Source organism: Lissotriton helveticus, chromosome 7 (genome assembly GCF_964261635.1).
Source record: "Lissotriton helveticus chromosome 7, aLisHel1.1, whole genome shotgun sequence".
NCBI lineage: Eukaryota > Metazoa > Chordata > Amphibia > Caudata > Salamandridae > Lissotriton > Lissotriton helveticus.
In genome coordinates this window covers 1,749,970,727-1,749,994,474 of record NC_136068.1, presented here as the reverse complement: position 1 = coordinate 1,749,994,474, position 23,748 = coordinate 1,749,970,727, and positions in this window count along the sequence as shown.

Genomic DNA, 23,748 nt, shown 5'->3' with positions numbered 1-23,748 from the left:
GCTCAGACGTGAGTCCCTTGCTCACTTTGCCACTGAATTCAAGCAAGCCGGGCTGAAGACGGCTGAAATGCCAGAAACCGGTCCTCGGAAGCTTGTTTCCGGTCCAGGGAAGGCATGGCTTGGCAGTTCGGGCTGGACTGTTCCCATTAGGCACAGGGTCAGACTGATTTGCATATGGCCATGTCTGAACTGGGGTGGCAGAGTGGGCTGAAGAACCGTGATGGAATAAACCCAGATCTGTTGACTGGGTGCGAGTGTTTGATTGGTTCAGATGATCCGTCCATCACCACCCTTTTTTGTACCGCTTTGTTCGCCATAAGTTGGCAGGGTATGCTCAGACGTGAGTCCCTTGCTCACTTTGCCACTGAATTCAAGCAAGCCGGGCTGAAGACGGCTGAAATGCCAGAAACCGGTCCTCGGAAGCTTGTTTCCGGTCCAGGGAAGGCATGGCTTGGCAGTTCGGGCTGGACTGTTCCCATTAGGCACAGGGTCAGACTGATTTGCATATGGCCATGTCTGAACTGGGGTGGCAGAGTGGGCTAAAGAACCGTGATGGATTAAACCCAGATCTGTTGACTGGGTGCGAGTGTTTGATTGGTTCAGATGATCCGTCCATCACCACCCCTTTTTGTACCGCTTTGTTCGCCATAAGTTGGCAGGGTATGCTCAGACGTGAGTCCCTTGCTCACTTTGCCACTGAATTCAAGCAAGCCGGGCTGAAGACGGCTGAAATGCCAGGAACCGGTCCTCGGAAGCTTGTTTCCGGTCCAGGGAAGGCATGGCTTGGCAGTTCGGGCTGGACTGTTCCCATTAGGCACAGGGTCAGACTGATTTGCATATGGCCATGTCTGAACTGGGGTGGCAGAGTGGGCTAAAGAACCGTGATGGATTAAACCCAGATCTGTTGACTGGGTGCGAGTGTTTGATTGGTTCAGATGATCCGTCCATCACCACCCCTTTTTGTACCGCTTTGTTCGCCATAAGTTGGCAGGGTATGCTCAGACGTGAGTCCCTTGCTCACTTTGCCACTGAATTCAAGCAAGCCGGGCTGAAGACGGCTGAAATGCCAGAAACCGGTCCTCGGAAGCTTGTTTCCGGTCCAGGGAAGGCATGGCTTGGCAGTTCGGGCTGGACTGTTCCCATTAGGCACAGGGTCAGACTGATTTGCATATGGCCATGTCTGAACTGGGGTGGCAGAGTGGGCTAAAGAACCGTGATGGATTAAACCCAGATCTGTTGACTGGGTGCGAGTGTTTGATTGGTTCAGATGATCCGTCCATCACCACCCCTTTTTGTACCGCTTTGTTCGCCATAAGTTGGCAGGGTATGCTCAGACGTGAGTCCCTTGCTCACTTTGCCACTGAATTCAAGCAAGCCGGGCTGAAGACGGCTGAAATGCCAGAAACCGGTCCTCGGAAGCTTGTTTCCGGTCCAGGGAAGGCATGGCTTGGCAGTTCGGGCTGGACTGTTCCCATTAGGCACAGGGTCAGACTGATTTGCATATGGCCATGTCTGAACTGGGGTGGCAGAGTGGGCTAAAGAACCGTGATGGAATAAACCCAGATCTGTTGACTGGGTGCGAGTGTTTGATTGGTTCAGATGATCCGTCCATCACCACCCTTTTTTGTACCGCTTTGTTCGCCATAAGTTGGCAGGGTATGCTCAGACGTGAGTCCCTTGCTCACTTTGCCACTGAATTCAAGCAAGCCGGGCTGAAGACGGCTGAAATGCCAGAAACCGGTCCTCGGAAGCTTGTTTCCGGTCCAGGGAAGGCATGGCTTGGCAGTTCGGGCTGGACTGTTCCCATTAGGCACAGGGTCAGACTGATTTGCATATGGCCATGTCTGAACTGGGGTGGCAGAGTGGGCTAAAGAAGCGTGATGGATTAAACCCAGATCTGTTGACTGGGTGCGAGTGTTTGATTGGTTCAGATGATCCGTCCATCACCACCCCTTTTTGTACCGCTTTGTTCGCCATAAGTTGGCAGGGTATGCTCAGACGTGAGTCCCTTGCTCACTTTGCCACTGAATTCAAGCAAGCCGGGCTGAAGACGGCTGAAATGCCAGAAACCGGTCCTCGGAAGCTTGTTTCCGGTCCAGGGAAGGCATGGCTTGGCAGTTCGGGCTGGACTGTTCCCATTAGGCACAGGGTCAGACTGATTTGCATATGGCCATGTCTGAACTGGGGTGGCAGAGTGGGCTAAAGAACCGTGATGGATTAAACCCAGATCTGTTGACTGGGTGCGAGTGTTTGATTGGTTCAGATGATCCGTCCATCACCACCCCTTTTTGTACCGCTTTGTTCACCATAAGTTGGCAGGGTATGCTCAGACGTGAGTCCCTTGCTCACTTTGCCACTGAATTCAAGCAAGCCGGGCTGAAGACGGCTGAAATGCCAGAAACCGGTCCTCGGAAGCTTGTTTCCGGTCCAGGGAAGGCATGGCTTGGCAGTTCGGGCTGGACTGTTCCCATTAGGCACAGGGTCAGACTGATTTGCATATGGCCATGTCTGAACTGGGGTGGCAGAGTGGGCTAAAGAACCGTGATGGATTAAACCCAGATCTGTTGACTGGGTGCGAGTGTTTGATTGGTTCAGATGATCCGTCCATCACCACCCCTTTTTGTACCGCTTTGTTCGCCATAAGTTGGCAGGGTATGCTCAGACGTGAGTCCCTTGCTCACTTTGCCACTGAATTCAAGCAAGCCGGGCTGAAGCCGGCTGAAATGCCAGAAACCGGTCCTCGGAAGCTTGTTTCCGGTCCAGGGAAGGCATGGCTTGGCAGTTCGGGCTGGACTGTTCCCATTAGGCACAGGGTCAGACTGATTTGCATATGGCCATGTCTGAACTGGGGTGGCAGAGTGGGCTAAAGAACCGTGATGGATTAAACCCAGATCTGTTGACTGGGTGCGAGTGTTTGATTGGTTCAGATGATCCGTCCATCACCACCCCTTTTTGTACCGCTTTGTTTGCCATAAGTTGGCAGGGTATGCTCAGACGTGAGTCCCTTGCTCACTTTGCCACTGAATTCAAGCAAGCCGGGCTGAAGACGGCTGAAATGCCAGAAACCGGTCCTCGGAAGCTTGTTTCCGGTCCAGGGAAGGCATGGCTTGGCAGTTCGGGCTGGACTGTTCCCATTAGGCACAGGGTCAGACTGATTTGCATATGGCCATGTCTGAACTGGGGTGGCAGAGTGGGCTAAAGAACCGTGATGGATTAAACCCAGATCTGTTGACTGGGTGCGAGTGTTTGATTGGTTCAGATGATCCGTCCATCACCACCCCTTTTTGTACCGCTTTGTTCACCATAAGTTGGCAGGGTATGCTCAGACGTGAGTCCCTTGCTCACTTTGCCACTGAATTCAAGCAAGCCGGGCTGAAGACGGCTGAAATGCCAGAAACCGGTCCTCGGAAGCTTGTTTCCGGTCCAGGGAAGGCATGGCTTGGCAGTTCGGGCTGGACTGTTCCCATTAGGCACAGGGTCAGACTGATTTGCATATGGCCATGTCTGAACTGGGGTGGCAGAGTGGGCTAAAGAACCGTGATGGATTAAACCCAGATCTGTTGACTGGGTGCGAGTGTTTGATTGGTTCAGATGATCCGTCCATCACCACCCCTTTTTGTACCGCTTTGTTCGCCATAAGTTGGCAGGGTATGCTCAGACGTGAGTCCCTTGCTCACTTTGCCACTGAATTCAAGCAAGCCGGGCTGAAGACGGCTGAAATGCCAGAAACCGGTCCTCGGAAGCTTGTTTCCGGTCCAGGGAAGGCATGGCTTGGCAGTTCGGGCTGGACTGTTCCCATTAGGCACAGGGTCAGACTGATTTGCATATGGCCATGTCTGAACTGGGGTGGCAGAGTGGGCTAAAGAACCGTGATGGATTAAACCCAGATCTGTTGACTGGGTGCGAGTGTTTGATTGGTTCAGATGATCCGTCCATCACCACCCCTTTTTGTACCGCTTTGTTTGCCATAAGTTGGCAGGGTATGCTCAGACGTGAGTCCCTTGCTCACTTTGCCACTGAATTCAAGCAAGCCGGGCTGAAGACGGCTGAAATGCCAGAAACCGGTCCTCGGAAGCTTGTTTCCGGTCCAGGGAAGGCATGGCTTGGCAGTTCGGGCTGGACTGTTCCCATTAGGCACAGGGTCAGACTGATTTGCATATGGCCATGTCTGAACTGGGGTGGCAGAGTGGGCTAAAGAACCATGATGGATTAAACCCAGATCTGTTGACTGGGTGCGAGTGTTTGATTGGTTCAGATGATCCGTCCATCACCACCCCTTTTTATTCACTTTAATGACTGCATTTTGCCCTTGCGAGTGAAGACATTTATTACAAATTACAATGTTCATTCCTCACTATAAATCAGATTTGGCATATGTATTTATGATACTGAAAATGAGCACTATTCATTAGTCAGCAACAGAAAGGCTGTTACAGCTTGACCCCAGATTTGATAACATGGCACACCCATGATATGGCCACAGGTGACAGTTTACCTGTCAAAAGTAAAATGCACAGATTGTCAGACAAGATCAAGGCTAACATTAAAGCAGAGGTCGCAAAAATGCTAGAGTTGGAAGTATTGATTGAGCCCTCCGGTGAAGACTGAAGCTCACCCGATACCAAGAGCTGATGAGCTCATTCATAAGTTGGGGGCTTCAAAATAGCACCTTTGACCTGACTTCAGGTTATTGGCAGGTAGCCCTCACACAGTGAGCAAATGAGAGGTCGGCCTTTTCAACCCCAGAAGGCCACTTTCAATTCAAAGTGATGCCATTTGGACTGAAACATGCACCTGGCACCTTCCAGAGGCAGGTGAATAAAGTACTTTCAGGATTGGAAGTATTTAATTCAGCATATATGGACGATATTTCTTTCTTTAGACCCACCTGGATCACCTGCTCCGCGTCAAGGAAGTGCTTCAAGCCCTTCAACAGGGAGAGCTGACTATCAGGCAATTAAGTGCCAGATAGAACAAGGGTCTGTAGTGTACGTCGGACACCAAGTAGGTGGAGGTTATGTACAAGCTCTCTAACCCATAATCCAGATAATTCTGGCCTGGGAAGCTCCCAAGACTCACACCCAAGTCAGAGCCTTTTTAAGCCTGACGGGGTACCGCAGGAGATTTGTGAAAAGCTATGGTACCATAGTGGCCCCTTTAACAGAGTTAAACGCCAGGAAACAGCCAACAAAAGTCTTATGGACTGATATGTCAAAAGGCTTTTTATAACATTGCCATCCTGCACTCCAGCTAGTCCTGTGGCCTCAGAAAGGCAGTGCCACACTTACAGATTTCTGACCACCTGGAGAGACATGTGAATGGAACAAAGGCAGTTGCCGCCAAGCGAGTCAAGACTTTGTCTACCGGATGGCCACTCAGGGTGTTAGCACGAAAGATGAGCTTCAATGGGGAAGTCGCGTTTGAAGGACCGACTACAACAGAACCCCTGAGCAGGAAGCGTTTTTTGCTGCATGCAATTAGGAGACAGAGTCCAAGAGGGAAAATCTGTACCCAAACTCGTTTTCCCGTGGGCCTGTAGCCCACTGGTAACCACACCTCTAGGGTTGGCTACCATGCTTTTGATGACCAAGTAAAAGGCATGCCATTCTGAAAGGGGCACGAATGGGTCCCTCTGGGATAGCCAGATGCAACACACTGCAGAAAACACATCACTAGATAGGAGGGGACCCAGGAGACCATTGGCTCTTGACTGCATGGTCCCCTCATGCCCATTTCTGGGATAAATGTGGCACCCCTGGAAGCCTGCCCATCAGATCAAGCTGTAATCAGAGAGAGATCTGAAGGACTGCCTTGTTGCCCTTGAAACTGGACATAGAGTGCCTGCACTGTGAGAAGGACTGCACTTGTTGCAATATGGGCTAGAAAAATTTGGACAGTGTCTACAGCTCCTGGCTCAGGAAAAAGTTTGATTCCCACACCCAACCTACAGCAGCGACTCAAAGATCAGTGAGCTGATCCCCTAGAACAAGCTGCATCGACACAAGAGCTGAAAGAAGCCCAAACTGAGAAGTTGGTAGAAACTACAGATGTTTTGCCGCTACCAGTTGCCGGGCACACGATAGGACTAATACGAGATAGCCAAAAGTTTCACCCATCAGTGCCGACCAGAGAGTGCTATCACAGTCTGGATTCGTCATACCCAAGGAACATCATCCTCCACCCAAGGTTTATGCCTCAACCACGGTGGTAGGGGACCAGTAGCCCCGCAGCAGCTGGCCTTCTCCTACAAGTTCTGGACTTCGAGGGGCCCCAATCTCTGTGGTCAAAGTACCCTTACATCACCTGTGGACCACAGGATAACCATGAAGACATCCACATTTACCGCAACTCAACCGGAGCATCCTTTGGGCATCTTCAGCATCAGGAGCACTCCATTAATTTCTATGACAGTCAGGCCTGTAAAGTTTAAAACTTGCCTTGAAAACACACTGGTGGCCAAGTAACTGTCCAAAGTCGCCTTTCTGGCCCCCTAGACGTTTTCCCTACCAGATTTGGTCACACAACCTAAGCCGGAGGACTCTTTCAAACTTCTGACGTTTACAAACTTTTTTTTGACCAATGATTTTTGAGGTTGCATTTAAAATTATTAAAAACATCTAAAATCTGTATCTCCGGAACTATACAGTGGATTCTGATGTGCAAGGTCTGGTGCATCTCTGCTAATCAGCAGGGATGCGCCAGAAAAGTTGCGACACGCCAAACCACCCCTGCGCCACCACTGATACGCCGCCATTACAACGCTGTGCACCGTGGCGCACGGATGGGCAGATGCGTGTCGCATCCGCTGGTCCAAAGACGGCACATTGCTGGATTTGCATCACAAGTGTAGCGCAGCTCCAGCAAGGCTCGGGGTGCCCCCTTGCCTAACATGCAGCATCAATCCTTACACCTGCTTCAAGCAGGCACAGGGTTTTGACGCAGCATGGCCGAAAAGTGTAGATTTCACTGAGCCACTTTTCCGAGGTGTTCCTGCCCCGGAACGCCCCCCTCTGTGCTGGAACGCCCATGTGTGGAGCAGTGCTTTACAAAGTGACGCATCTCTCAGATGCGTCACGTTGTAAATACCCCGCAACATGGTGCTGGCTCTGTGCCGCCACTGTGTCACACAAGTGACGCAAATGCGGCGAAAATGTGCTGAACGAGGCTTGGAAATCTGCTCCTCTATTTTTATAAATTGTTGAGGTATCTTTCTTGTTGTGTGACTTTCTTATTCAGTTGTTTTGTGCTGTTAAAGGCTGTACATCAGGACCCAGATGTATGGAGTCATTTAGCATTTCTCAACAAAACCGGTCACAATTTACAATTTCTACATCTCAAATTGCGACTGTGGTTTAGGAATCACAAATAGGGATTACCTATTTGCGAGTCCTAAAGCACATGTACAAAGCATTTCCTAAATATGAATTAGGCATTTAGGAAATGCAATTACCATCGACTTCAAATCGATGGTAATCATGTACAAAATAAAAAAAAATGCATTAAAAATGCAAATGATCTTTTAATCCCATTAAACTATAAAGTTACTTAATCTTTGATTTTTTTCATTTAATTTTTAGATTTTTTAAAAAACAAATACATTTTTTAAGTGCATGTATGAGTGAATAACTGACGTATATATCTTGTGTGCAGCCATCATTTTGAAAGGGGATGGCTTTGTATTATAACATAGCAGGAAAGGGTGCAAAGTTTGAAAAAAATGTAAAGTAGGGTGCGTGGAGGGACTGCCCTCTACAATATGTTTCTTGTATGATGGTTATGCATAGTAGAATAAGTGGAGAGACTAGCCTATCCGCTGAGACCTCTTTCTTGGCAGATGGGTGTGCATAGTAGGGCATGGGGAGGGACTGGCTTCTCTGCTGTGCATAGTAGATTTGTGGTGGGAGAGGCAGCTTCGCTGAGACCTCTCTGGAATGACAAGTGTGCCTACTAGGGTCTAAGAGATAGTGATCACTGTCCTATGACCTTTGTTTAGGGTGACAGGTGTGAGTAGTAGGGTGTGTTTAGGGACTGTCCACTCCTTTGAAACCTGTCTATCAGATGACTGGTGTGCACAGCGGAATCTGTTGAGGGACTATCCTCTCTGCCAAGACCTCGCTCTTAGATGACAGGTGTGCATAATAGAGTGTGGAGTGAGACTCGATTCTTAGCTGAGACCACTCTCTGGGATGACAGATGGGCATAGTAGACATGTAGAGGGACTGGCATCTCTGCTGACAGATTTCCCCAGGACTTCAGATCTACATTGTAGAGTATGGGAAGGGACTAACCTCTCCACTAATACCCTTCCACGTGGTGATACGCATCCATAGTAGTGTACGGTTAGGGACTAGCCTTTCTGCTGGGACCTTTATTTGGGGAGGGACTGGCCTTTCCTCCACTAAAACTTTCCCTCACATGAACAGTATGCTTTGTAGGGTGTGTGGATGGACTGGCCTCTCTGCTGACACCCCTCTCTTGGATGATGGCTGTGCATAGTAGGGTGTGGGAAGAGCCTTAACTTTACTCACAACTCTTCCCAAACCAATGGGCTTAAATAGTAGACTGATAAACACAATCTCCAATAAGCCTCCTTCCTTCAGTACCTAACATGCATACCAGAGTTTAATCAAAGAGCACCTGCTCCTTTCAATTTTTCGAGAATTAATCTTTACTCACCACAGTAGTTATGTCTTACACTCTTCCTGTAAATAACAGCGACCACTCTACTTGTAGAGCCTTTTGAAAACTCATCTGCTCCTTTTTACTATTCAAGTTCCAGCGAGAGACAAGCAAGTTTATAAATAAAAAAAAAACAATATACATTTTCTTTAATAACAGCAGTTGTGCCTTGTAGACCTACTCTCCAAATCTAGGGGGACACAATGGCTTTCTGCTGTCCCCTCAAATAGCTTTTTTTTTAATTCAGTCCCACAACACTTGTAGTTTCTCACAGTAAACTGTAATGGCTGCCATTTAATTTCCAAAACTCGAACAGCCAGCCAATCAGAACACTAGTGGGACTCACTGGAGACTCTTGCTCCGACATGAGCTTCAAGGCTCAAGGGAAAAATGTGCCTCTCAACCAGTCACTGGGCTCCATTTTTTAATTTGCGCTCTATCTGGACACTCTCAAGACTCTTGTGGACCCAACTGAAAAAATATACAATTATTTTCCACCCTACATTTTTCAAAAACGACTGAATGGATTTATACCAAATGACAAAAAGCACAATCTGTGGACCAAGGTCTTACTTCCAGCCAAGTTTGGCGAAATTCCATTTTTGCTGCAGCATTTGTCTAAAGAAGTCTCTGGAAAATGCTTGGGTATTTTTGTTAAGGGGCCCTCTATTCCCTTGGCTCCCACTTGATGGATGACTCCGAAACTTACCATGAAGGAGCTGAGGTGGATGAACATTCGGTTCTGAAGATTTTTTGAAGATCCATCAAACAGGGTAAACGTTATTAGCAAACCAAATAATTCTCTTTCTATGGAGAAGCAGACTTAAATATAACTACCTAGTAACAACCTATTAGGTTAATTATATATATTTTGGTGATGTAATATATTTCTTTTATAATTGAACATGTGTATATAATGTTTTATGTTTATTTTAAATAATTGTTTTAAAAAGTGTCTTTTTTATTACTGATAATTTCATTATGTTGCCCATATCATTACAGTCGACATTGTGTGAATCAATATTTTTGACATAGTACATGTTTATTTAAAGGTGAAGATATTGTTTTTTTTCAAATGTTTGTGTTTTTGATGTATGGAAAAATTGTTATTTTTAACAATGATATTTGCATTCTCAATATTTGTGGTTTTATGAGTTAGGCATAGGAAAGCAATATGTTGTTAGCAGTATTTTTTAATCCATGAGTTACATTTCTGCTTTAAACTTGGAGACTTATAGAGTGGTATGCTTTAGAATGCTTTAGAAACCATTAGAAGAGCAAGCACCAGCTCCCAACAAACCAGTACCCAAATATTGAAAATATACTAACGAGGGTTCCTGAACATGTAACAGGAAAACTACTATCCATCCCCACTCTAAAACGCCTAATAGCAAGAACTAAAAGATCTACTGCTCAAGCACCACTCAACCCCAAACTTCTGCAGAAATCAAAATCTTACAAGAATACACAGTCATACACAAAGCTGAAAAATTCATTCTTTATGACAATAACAGTCATGAAAAACACATTTTCATCTTTGCCACCAACACCAACATCCAAAACAATTGTGAAACATGGATGATGGATGGTACATTTAAAGTTTGCCCCAAGCCTTTTCACCAACTCTATGCCATCCATCGTGAATATGAAGAAAGTAACATCTCCTTCATTCATGCACTACTCCCCAACAAGCAAAATACTACCTGCAAAAAACTCCTTAAAATAATAAAACAATAGACCAACAATTTTTTCCCACAAAAACTAATAATCGATAAGCAATAATTCAGTAAATTTTAAAAATATACCTAAACACTGCACTACAATGTTGCCATAACCCTTATCCACTATGCATGTAGTCCTCTAATCACCTACACATTTGTCTTTCATACCTTTAATTCCCCAGTCAGTGTCCATACACTCCATCAAACATCCTGTCACTTCTTTTGCACTCCTCTGGGGACCCGTTCAGCACCACGTACTAATCCATTCACTGCACCGAATCCCAACCACTTATAAAGTCACCCAGGCACTTACCTTGCAGTACTCTATTCATTCAGTCAGTACCCAAGTATTCAAGGCGTGATCAGGACTTAGCACATAGACTGCTACACACCCCTACCCATTATGCATACAGTTCACTAACCACCTACACATTTGTCTTTCACACCTTCAATTCCCAAGTTATTGTCAATACACTCCAACACACATCCTGTCACTCCCCTTGCACTCCTCAAGTGACCAGCACCATAAACTAATCCATTCACTGCGCCAAGACCCAACAACTTATAAATTCGCCCAGGCAGTTTCCTTGAAGTATTCTAATCATTCAGTCAGTACCCAAGTACACATGAAGTGACTCAGGCCTTAGCAAATAAACTGCTTCAAACACCTATCCACTATGCATGCAGTCCTCTAACCACCTACACATTTGTCTTTCACACCTTCAATTTCCCAGTAAGTGTCCATACACTCGAGCAAATACCCTGTCAGTCCCCTTGCTCTCTTCTATTAACCCATTCAGCACCATGTACTAATCTATTCACTGTGCCAAAACCCAACCACTTATAAATTCACCCAGGTCCTCTCCTTGCAGTACTCGAATCATTCAGTTAGTACCCAAGTATTCATGGAGTGACTCGGGCTTTAGCACATACACTGCTTCAAACCCCTATCCATTATGCATGCAGGCCTCTAACCACCTACACATTTGTTGTTCGACATTCAAATCCCCAGTCAGTATCCAGACACTCTAGCAAACACTCTGTCACTCCCCTTGCTCTCCTCTAGTAACACATTCAGCACCATGTACTAATCCATTCACTGAGCCAAAACCCAATCACTTATAATTTCACCTAGGCACTCCCCTAGCAGTACTCTAATCATTCAGTTAGTACCCAAGTATTCATGGAGTGACTCATGCTTTAGCACATAGACTGCTTCAAACTCCTATCCACTATGAGTGCAGTTCTCAAACCACCTACAGATTTGTCTTTCACGCCTTCAATTCCCCAGTCAGTGCCCATACACTCCAGCAAACACAATGTCACTCCCTTTGCACTCCTCCAGTGACCCATACAGCACCATGTACTAATCCATTCACTGCAGCAAAACCAAACCACTGAATTCACCTAGGCACTCTCATTGCAATACTCTTCTCATTCAGTCAGTACCCAAGTATTCATGGAGTGACTCAGGCCTTAGCACACAAACTGCTTCAAACCCCTACCCTGCATGCATGCAATCCTCTAACCACCTACACATTTGTCTTTAACACCTTCAATTCCCCAGTCAGTGTCGTCCATACACTCCAGCAAACACCCTGTCAGTCCCCTTGCACTCCTCTAGTGACTCATTCACCACCATGTACTAATCCATTCACTGTGCCAAATCCCACCCAGACAGTCTCCTTGCAGTATTCTTATCATTCAGTAAGTACCCAAGTACTCATGCAGTGACTCAGGCCTTATCACACAGACTGCTTCTAACACCTATCTACTATGCATGCAGTCCTCTAACCACCTACACATTTGTCTTTCGACCTTCAAATCCCCAGTCAGTATCCACACACTCCAGCAAATACCCTGTCACTCCCTTTAAACTCCTCTAGTGACCCATTAAGCACCATGTACTAATCCATTCACTGCGCCGAAACCCAAACACTCATAAATTCACCTAGGCAGTTTCCTTGCAGTATTCTAATCATTCAGTCAGTACCCTAGTATTCATGTAGTGATTCAAACCATAGCACATAAATTGCTTCAAAACCCTATCCACTATGCATGCACTCCTCAAACCACCTACACATTTGTCTTTCATACCTTCAATTCCCCAGTCAGTGTCCATACACTCCAGCAAACACCCTGTCACTCCCCTTGCACTCCTCTAGTGACCCATTCAGCACCATGTACTAATCCATTCACTGCGCCAAAACCCAACCACTGATAAATTCACTTATGTACTCTCCTTCCTGTATTTCAATCATTCATTCAGTACACAAGTACTAATGCAGTGGCTCAGGCCTTAGTACAAAGACTGCTTCAAAGCCCTATCCAATATGCATGCAGTCCTCTAACCACCTACACATTTCTCTTTCACACCTTCAATTCCCAAGTCAGTGTCCATACGCTCCAGCAAACACCCTTTCACTCTCCTTGCACTCCTCTAGTAACCCATTCAGCACCATGTACTAATCAATTCACTGTGCCTAAACCCAACCACATATGAATTCAACTAGGCACTCTCCTTGCAGTACTCTAATCATTCAGTTAGTACCCAAGTATTCATGGAGTGACTCAGGCCTTAGCACATAGATTGCTTCAAACCCCTATCCACTATGCATGCAGTCCTCTAACCACCTACACATTTGTCTTTCACACATTCAATTCCCCAGTCAGGGTCTATACACTCCTGCAAACACCCTTTCACTCCCCTTGCACTGCTCAAGTGAACCCATTCAGCACCATGTACTAATCAAGTCACTGTGCCTAAACCCAATCACTTATAAATTCACCTAGGCACTCTCCTTGCAGTACTCTAATCATTCAGTTAGTACCCAAGTGTTAATGGAGTGACTCAGGCCTTAGCACATAGACTGCTTCAAAGCCCTATCCACTATGCATGCAGTTTTCTAACCAGCTACACACTTGTCTTTCACACCTATAATTCCCCAATCAGTGTCCATACACTCCAGCAAACACCCTGTCACTCCCCTTGCACTCCTCTAGTGACCCATTCAGCACCATGTACTAATCCATTCACTGCGCCAAAACCCAACCACTGATAAATTCACTCATGTACTCTCCTTCCTGTATTTCAATCATTCATTCAGTACACAAGTACTAATGCAGTGACTCAGGCCTTAGTACAAAGACTGCTTCAAAGCCCTATCCAATATGCATGCAGTCCTCTAACCACCTACACATTTCTCTTTCACACCTTCAATTCCCAAGTCAGTGTCCATACGCTCCAGCAAACACCCTTTCACTCTCCTTGCACTCCTCTAGTAACCCATTCAGCACCATGTACTAATCAATTCCCAACCACATATGAATTCAACTAGGCACTCTCCTTGCAGTACTCTAATCATTCAGTTAGTACCCAAGTATTCATGGAGTGACTCAGGCCTTAGCACATAGATTGCTTCAAACCCCTATCCACTATGCATGCAGTCCTCTAACCACCTACACATTTGTCTTTCACACATTCAATTCCCCAGTCAGGGTCTATACACTCCTGCAAACACCCTTTCACTCCCCTTGCACTGCTCAAGTGAACCCATTCAGCACCATGTACTAATCAAGTCACTGTGCCTAAACCCAATCACTTATAAATTCACCTAGGCACTCTCCTTGCAGTACTCTAATCATTCAGTTAGTACCCAAGTATTCATGGAGTGACTCAGGCCTTAGCACATAGATTGCTTCAAACCCCTATCCACTATGCAGACAGTCCTCTAACTACCTACAGATTTGTCTTTTACCCCTTTCATTTCCCCGTCAGGGTTCATACACTCCAGCAAACACATTGTCAGTCTCTTTGCACTCCTCTAGTGACCCATTCATCACCATGTACTAATCCATTCACTGCGCCAAAACACACCCACTGTTATATTCACCTAGGCACTCTCCTTAAAGTAAGTACTCTAATCATTCAGTCAGTACCCAAGTATTAATGGAGTGACTCAGGCCTTAGCACATAGACTGCTTCATACCTCTATCCACTGTGCATGCAGTCCTCTAACCACCTACACATTTGTCTTTCAGACCTTCAATTCCCCAGTCAGTGTCTATACACTCCAGCAAACACCCTGTCACTCCGCTTGCACTCCTCCAGAGACCCATGTAGCACCATCTGCTAAACCATTCACTTTGCCAAAATCCAACCACTTATAAATTCACCTAGGCACTCTCCTTGCAGTACTCTAACCAATCAGACAGTACCTAAGTATTCATGGAGTGATTTAGGCCATAGCACATAGACTGCTTCAAACCCCTATCCACTATGCAGACAGTCCTCTAACTACCTACAGATTTGTCTTTTACCCCTTTCATTTCCCCGTCAGGGTTCATACACTCCAGCAAACACACTGTCAGTCTCTTTGCACTCCTCTAGTGACCCATTCATCACCATGTACTAATCCATTCACTGCGCCAAAACACACCCACTGTTATATTCACCTAGGCACTCGCCTTAAAGTAAGTACTCTAATCATTCAGTCAGTACCCAAGTATTCATGGAGTGACTCAGGCCTTAGCACATAGATTTACTTAGGCACTCTCCTTGCAGTACTCTAATCATTCAGTCAGTACAAAAGTGTTAATGGAGTGACTCAGGCCTTAGCACATAGACTGCTTCAAACCCCTATCCACTATGCATGCAGTTCTCTAACCAGCTACACACTTGTCTTTCACACTTATAATTCCCCAATCAGTGTCCATACACTCCAGCAAACACTCTGTCACTCCCCTTGCACTCCCCTAGCGACCCATTCAGCACCATGTACTGATCCATTCACTGCGCCAAAACCCAACCACTTTTAAATTAACTCATGTACTCTCCTTCCTGTATTTCAATCATTCAGTCAGTACACAAGTAATAATGCAGTGACTCAGGCCTTAGTACAAAGACTGCTTCAAAGCCCTATCCACTATGCATGCAGTCCTCTAACCACCTACACATTTCTCTTTCACACATTCAATTCCCCAGTCAGGGTCTATACACTCCTGCAAACACCCTTTCACTCCCCTTGCACTCCTCAAGTGAACCCAATCAGCACCATGTACTAATAAAGTCACTGTGCCTAAACCCAACCACTTATAAATTCACCTAGGCACTCTCCTTGCAGTACTCTAATTATTCAGTTAGTACCCAAGTATTCATGGAGTGACTCAGGCCTTAGCACATAGATTGCTTCAAACCCCTATCCACTATGCATGCAGTCCTCTAACTACCTACACATTTGTCTTTCACCCCTTTAATTCCCCAGTCAGTGTTCATTCACTCCAGCAAACACCCTGTCACTCCCCTTGCACTCCTCTGGTGACCCATTCAGCACCATGTACTAATCCATTCACTGTGTCAAAACCCAACCACTTATAAATTAACTCATTTACTCTCCTTCCTGTATTTCAATCATTCAGTCAGTACCCAAGTACTAAAGCGGTGACTCAGGCCTTGGCACATAGACTGCTTCAAAGCCCTACCCACTTGTGGAAAATGACAAAATGTATATGTACATAAGCGGCGTTCATTTGTGTTCACCCTCGCCACTGTTGAAGGTAAAGAAAGTCACGAAACAGTGGCCCCGCCATCTTGTTCCCTTTTAGGCTCCATCACGAACATAGATAGTAACCATCTTTGTGTCATGACCTCCCTGCCCATTGCCGATAGCCATCATCTCTCTCTCACTCTCTCTCTCCCTCTCTCCAGCCCCGCAAGCACCCCACGCCCCGACAGCCCCCGGTCTCTCCTGTTCGGGCCATAAACGCACCGCTAAACACGACCTTGTCTCTGTGCTGAACCCCTGCCCCCCTCGCTCTTTCATCCTACTCATAGAACGGGCCCTTTTGGTAACCTCTTCCTCCCTGCCCGATTGCCCGGCCTGATCCCAGGCCATCACCTAGCCCAACAGATGCAGTTTATTGCTTCCTACAGTAGGACCTCGCCTCACATCAGAGGAGCGGCGATTAATCAAGGCTTTCACACCCCTAGACCTGACCGACACCCCCGCATCCCCCCCAGGAACACCCTTCCTCTCTTCTGATGGCCCCCCCCGGCTACACCTGGCCTCTCGACCCAGTCCCACATCATAAAACTAGGTCTCGTGGATGTACCCCTCCGGCCCCGCATAGCGAAAACATGATCTTATCGCCCGCCCAACCTTAGATCTGACCACCCCCTCCTGTCCTCGTGCCCTGTTGGAATGTCCGGCTGCAGATCACAATCACATGTCACATTTGGGAGGGGAAAACAACATCCGAGCGGTCAGTATGGGAATGGGCCTGGAGCTGGGGTCCCAAACATGCCCTTTTTGTACTTCAAAGTGTCTTTATTGCAATAAGGAATGTTTGTACATCATAAACCTGTGTATAAAAGACTGAGCCGTAGAGAAACTTGTTAGAGCACCTCGAGAAGATACCCTGTTGTCTGATTTGACGTGTTCTGTTCCATCGGAAATAAACTCCTGTTTCCAGCCTTCCAGTCTCCAGCGCCTGCCTCTTTATTTGGGTAATCGTGAGTTGGGTGAGAAGCGGCTAACGCCGGGCAAACCTAGAAAAGGGGTAAACGACCTGATCTGCCTGAACCCTTTTTCCACAATTGGTGCCCAACGTAGGGTCATCAGCGACACGTGGATCCAGTGAGAGAGGGTCCCAACGACAGAGTGAACGACTGCAACGATCGGGAAGAGCTCCTGCCCGATAGACCCTTGTCTGGCAGCCGATCATCCGAACTTCACCGGTTCCGAACAGACCTCTCTCTCGAGTGATCTACGGTCCTGACTGGGAACCATCAGGAGTGCCACAGCAATTACGGAGAATAGAGGACGATCGGGCGCTGGAAATGGAAGATGAGAAACCGTCCATACGGTCCGGGTAAGGTCGTGGAAACACGACAAATTGCGAATTGATTGTTTGATTGTCATTGAAAATACTAGTATTACGCATTTTGATTGTTTTGTCCTGAGAGATTCTCTGTCTACAAACGGGGAAGGATAGGAGTATTCTCCCTTTGCAGATAGTGAAGGGTGGGTAGCGCAGGCTTTTGCCCCCGTTGTAACCCGTCGCGCCTACTTCCCTCTCCATTTGATTGATTGTTATCCAAGCATTTATTGTTTTGGAATTGGTTCTTTTTGGATCATTCTCTATTTGCAAACAAGCACAGGGCCGCCATACTCTGTTTAGTCTTTGCAGATAGTGAAGGATAGGTAACGCAGGCTTTTGCCCCCGTTGTAATCCGTTGTGCCTATTTTTATCCCCCACTGATTGATTGTTTGACCGGACCTTGATCGTTCGGAATTGGTTCTTGGAAAGGATCTTCTCTGCCTACAAACAGAGAGGAACAGGAAGATCTCTCTCTTTGCAGATAGTGAAGGATAGGTAGCGCAGGCTTTTGCCCCCGTTGTAACCCGTCGCGCCTATTTTATTCCTCATTTGATAGATTGATTGTTTGTCCGAACTTGACTGTTTGGAATTGGTTCTCTCTTTGGGTATTCCCTATTTGCGAATACTGTAGAATAGAAATATTCTACCTAGTCTCCGCAAAGTAGTGAAGGATAGGTAGTGCTGACTTTTGTCCCCGTTGTAACCCGTCATGCCTATCTCCCCCCCATTGCTCAGTAGTTGGTTCAGCCCGGACCATTTATTAAAGGTAGACCATCTGGCTCCACCGGAGGACACCCCTAATAAAAAGGACATATATAAAGAAAATGCGGATTAGCCGCTGTATCGTGCTAGCAAATAAAAGAACACAAGAATCGTTAGGAAAAACAAAAGGAATCGAGTAAAGTCAGTAGGCCACTGATGAGATCTCTTTTCAACCTTACTGAAATGGAAACATTAGGAACAACCCCTCAGGAAGTATGAAACTAGTGAGGAAAGCCGAACTCAACGCCATGATGACTGCGAGACAGCTCGGCTCCACAGACCTCCCCGCCCAATTAACGGCAAACCCTGGGCAAATATTAGAAACATACAACACTACAGCAAAGTAACAGGTTAAAACGTTTTTATTTTTGAACAAAAATATATTAAACAACTATTTACACGGCAAACGGCTGCAACAACAAACCCACAATGCATTTCGCCGTCTGCTTGACGCCGTTCCTGTCCCTCCTTCCCCAAAGTAGCAATGTCGGGCTACTTTGGGCTACTTTCTAGTAGGTTTTTGGGCGTCAGAAAGTCTACAAAAGCCGTTGACGGCGGCCTGGGGTGGAGAACCATTACGCGAATAGTCCGGAGGCGACACCACGCGCCAAGGCCCGTCCCCGGGATGAACCAAGGGACCCGTTCCTGGGGCCGTGGCAAGGAACGGCCGGCCGCCGAAGGCATGGGCCCGACCCGGAATGAACTGGTCCTCCCATTCCCTTCTTCTCCCGGCGCCTTGCAGGCCACGGGGGGGGATGTCTTGCATATGCCTCCGACCCCCCCCTCTTCTTCATCGCCTGGTCCGGCCATAACAAATGTCAGCGAGACGCCGTGGGGTGCACTGGGAGGGAGAGGCGGCGCGGACGAGCCTCTCCCGCCTCCCCAGGTGGAGGCCCCTCAGCTGCACCCCCAACGCTCCATGCACCCGGCAAAGGGTTCGTCCACTCTTACGGTGCAGGGACGCTCCACACACCCGGCAAAGGGTTCGTCCACTCTTGCAGTATAGGGACGCTCCACACACCCAGCAGGGTCTCGTCCACTGTGGCGGTGCTACGACGCCTCACCCAACAGGCTGGAGTCCGTCTGCTCATTTGACCCAGTGACTGCCGGTAGCTGCAGAACTCCTAAAAATGGCGGTCGACCTTGCAGGAACGAACCTGATGTGCAAGGATGGCCTGGTCGCTGGCCAGCTAGAAAAACGAGTCCTCCGTTCAGAAACGTTCTCCTCAGCTTTGAAGATTCTACGAGAGTTGCGGAGGGCCCTCGACCTCCGCGGGCCCCTAACCGCCACCGATGGGAAGTGACTGCCATGATCACCGCAGAACGACCAAGACGTAACCACGAGACATCGGCGCCCTCATGCTGGCGCCAGCCTCAGTTTTGAATGACCCAAGATACTGCAGACTACCGATTTGATCAGTTCCGGTGGAACATCAGTATGACCCGGTAGGAAAGATTGTTGCCCCTCCCTTTTCTTTGATTGATGGTTCATGTCACCGGTCCCTTCTGTTGCCCCTTAACGCAACTTCTGGACTGCCGAAAAGAAGTTCTGGTCCAACCACGAGTTGGTAGAGACAGTTTGACTATACTTGGACCCGCCTGACCCCACCCAAAATGGCGCCGGTACAAACGAAACTCACAATTCCCCGTTGTGTTCCGGATGCTCAGACTTGATATCGTGAGATATGTATGCAGTTTTGAAGCACATGGCGGGAGGGGATGAGTATTGCTTGAAAATTCGAACAATGAATTTGATATTAAGTTCTGACGCATCATTGATTACAGTATTATTGAAAGTTCAAATCTTTTTGACACTGATGGTACTTACCCACAATGAATTTTCGATATGATTTTATTGCACTTATCGTACCTTGATGAAATAAAACAACCACCGACTCAGTTATGTTTTCCGCAGATAAATATGCCCTCATCTACAGTTCCAGTCTGCTCCGTGGCTGGCCCACGTGGTTGTAGGCCTGCATTTGTACGTCAACATTTTTTAAATTAAAGATTTTGTGACAAACAAATAGTCGTAGCTTTTGGATTGGTAAGTTTTGAATACATAGCCCTTGTTTCCGATCTACGTAAAATATAGGCGAAATAAAAGCAAGTCGATTACTGAAAGGTTAAAAAGCAAAGTACCTAGGAATATTGAAAATGTGAACGATCCAAGTTGTTGCGTGTGTTTTTTTACTTTTGTGCAACCTAAGGCAATCGATAAAGGTCCCGATGTTCTGTTTTACTTTGTATGCCCCATATCTCAGGGAAATTGTTTCAGATACCCCTAACCATAAATGATTATGCCTCCCGCACCACCAGTCCCACGGGGCTTAAAACGCCGAGATGGAAGGGACTGCACCCCGCGGAGATAGGTCGAAATACGTAGTAAGTAAAAAGCCTTTTGGGTTTATGCGCGTGAATGTGTCTTTAAACGCTGCCCCCACCCCTTCTTCTTCCCCTTCTTTCTGCAGGTCGCATCAGAACATCGACTAAAGTGTGGAGAAGACCTAAGCAACGCGGATTTGGGTGATATGAATGCATGTGTGCATGACCGAATGTGTGTAACTCGACTGGATATACGTTGCACGCGTTGACCTGATAAGAGAGATGTTTTTGTACGACTTGAGTGATGATTGGACGGCCGATGGAATGGGGAAAAAGGGGGTCTGGACATAGCACCTATACACGATGAACAGTCATAGATATAACGCACCCTTACTTAGAAACGACCATCTCTCTAATAATGCAACCAAGAATGACGTGCACCTACGAGTAGATTCTTACGCCATGAAACTCGAAGTTGCCCATTGTTCCCCCAACTAACACCCTCCGTTGCCTTGGCTCGGATACCCGTCCGCTAAAAATGATTCAAAGATCCCACCGTAAGTACTAGCCCGACCAGGATAGTTCCCGAACAATTGACGAAAGAATAAGTATTTGCAACAGAGACGAACAGCAAAAGACAGCCAGGCGAATGAAATAGGAAACTAAGGATGCGCAGCATGCAGGAGGAAATGTCTTTGGCCAAGTACTGTTCTATGTTTTGTCTTGAATTCTGTATGTAAATGCATGTACCCCCCCCTCGCCTGAATTCATGTGTACGTGGTATATGGATTTACGTTGTCCCTCAGTCTGTGTTTCTATATAATATGACCCCTACTGTTTTGTGTTTTGTGCGCATCAAAATGGCCTATTATTGTACACGTTTCTCTCTCTCGTCCTTTCCCTTCATGTTGTACGTGTACCGAATAGTTCATTTAAAATGCGAACGACCCCTGCTCCCTCTTCCTCTGTGTAGTAATTTTGTGCCCCGCCGGCACGAGCCTAATTGGTTTTTCGAACACAAAGGTGATCGACAAAATTGCCAGAAACTAAAACAATTGTAATTTGCCATGTTACTACCTCTCCTTTTCTGTAAAAATGACAGAACTCGAATTGGCTATAAGGAAAGGACAGGTAAGACGACTGATGTCCCCCTAATCTGGCCCTTTTTATAGGAGGACTATACGTCAGTGGCCTTCTGCTCTCAGCTCGTTAGAAACACAATCTCCTAGGCCCAGATTGCCCCACCCCTCCGCACCCAAGTACGGATGTCCAAAACGTCGCCGTTCCTCCCGCTTGACCCCAGCTCCGTAAACTCGAGGTATAACTCATGACCCTGCTTAACTGTTGCTCCCCGAGAGAAGAGTGTTTAGCCTCTACCCCTCTCTCATGATGATAAAAGACTGCCAGGGCTAGGGTCAGAAAGCCACATGCGACATGAATGAACGCCAAATAGACCTACTTCAAAATCAGTAGACACGCCTGTATACATACTCTACAGTGATAACTTCTGACCGTGACCAATGAAACGTACCCCCAGCTACCTAGATCTGGGACGGAATTGAAATGTATAAATGCCTTCTCTTGCCAGTTCGCTAAAACCTGTGTTGTACCCATTCAAGGATACACAGCCACCGGAGGAGAGGGGCTGGACGTGACGCACAGCCTGGCCACAGATCGTGAGGCGCGTGTGACCTCGACCTAAGATGGAGCCGCAGAGCAACGGGACGCGGGACGATGCACCACTCTCAAACGCAGAAAACGAAGGAATGGAAGGCTGCCTTGAAGCCCTCTACTTTTTGACCCACGCGTGCCAGAAGTCCCCGCCCCTTTGAGCCCGATTGATGGACCTGCCTGCGCATCACCCTTTTGCTCCCCTGGTCCGTCTCAAAGATCCGGTCCCACTCCGCCCTCTCCTCCCCCGATTATCCGACAAAACCCCTTCTATCCTTTCCACGTGGATTTTGACTCCGAGACAGAAATGCAGGTGCCCAGCATAAGGCACCCTTAAGAGAGATTAGCTAGGAAACAGGACTGTGGCCTAACGGCAAAGGACAGATCACACCCTGTGACGTGTAAAGAAGGACCCGAGCTGGACCTATAGCTCCACCGCCGGTGCTCAACAGCGCCAACGGAAGAAAACTAACTACCAGTGATGACTCGCTACTAATAAAGACACTGTGGCGAAGACCCCCCTTTTTTGGAACTTTCTACACCCCTTGACTAATTGCTTGTATTGGACTAAATTCCTCCCTCAATCACTTTTGCCTGTAAAATGTTTCATCGGTCACTGTTAAGTACGACAAATGTAAATTTATATGTATTCCACCTCGTATGATGCATCAACTACCCACGGTTATATGTAAGTCTACCAATATTGACAAACGCTATTTCATTGACTACACACGACTATATGTATGATAAACACGGAAATGATCTAGCTTATGTAAAAAGCGGCGACTGTGGAAAATGACAAAATGTATATGTACATAAGCGGCGTTCATTTGTGTTCACCCTCGCCACTGTTGAAGGTAAAGAAAGTCACGAAACAGTGGCCCCGCCATCTTGTTCCCTTTTAGGCTCCATCACGAACATAGATAGTAGCCATCTTTGTGTCATGACCTCCCTGCCCATTGCCGATAGCCATCATCTCTCTCTCACTCTCTCTCTCTCCCTCTCTCCAGCCCCGCAAGCACCCCACACCCGACAGCCCCCGGTCTCTCCTGTTCGGGCCATAAACGCATGGCTAAACACGACCTTGTCTCCGTGCTGAACCCCTGCCCCCCTCGCTCTTTCATCCTACTCATAGAACGGGCCCTTTTGGTAACCTCTTCCTCCCTGCCCGATTGCCCGGCCTGATCCCAGGCCATCACCTAGCCCAACAGATGCAGTTTATTGCTTCCTACAGTAGGACCTCGCCTCACATCAGAGGAGCGGCGATTAATCAAGGCTTTCACACCCCTAGACCTGACCGACACCCCCGCATCCCCCCCAGGAACACCCTTCCTCTCTTCTGATGCCCCCCCCCCCCAGCTACACCTGGCCTCTCGACCCAGTCCCACATCATAAAACTAGGTCTCGTGGATGTACCCCTCCGGCCCCGCATAGCGAAAACATGATCTTATCGCCCGCCCAACCTTAGATCTGACCACCCCCTCCTGTCCTCGTGTCCTGTTGGAATGTCCGGCTGCAGATCACAATCACATGTCACATTTGGGAGGGGAAAACAACATCCGAGCGGTCAGTATGGGAATGGGCCTGGAGCTGGGGTCCCAAACATGCCCTTTTTGTACTTCAAAGTGTCTTTATTGCAATAAGGAATGTTTGTACATCATAAACCTGTGTATAAAAGACTGAGCCGTAGAGAAACTTGTTAGAGCACCTC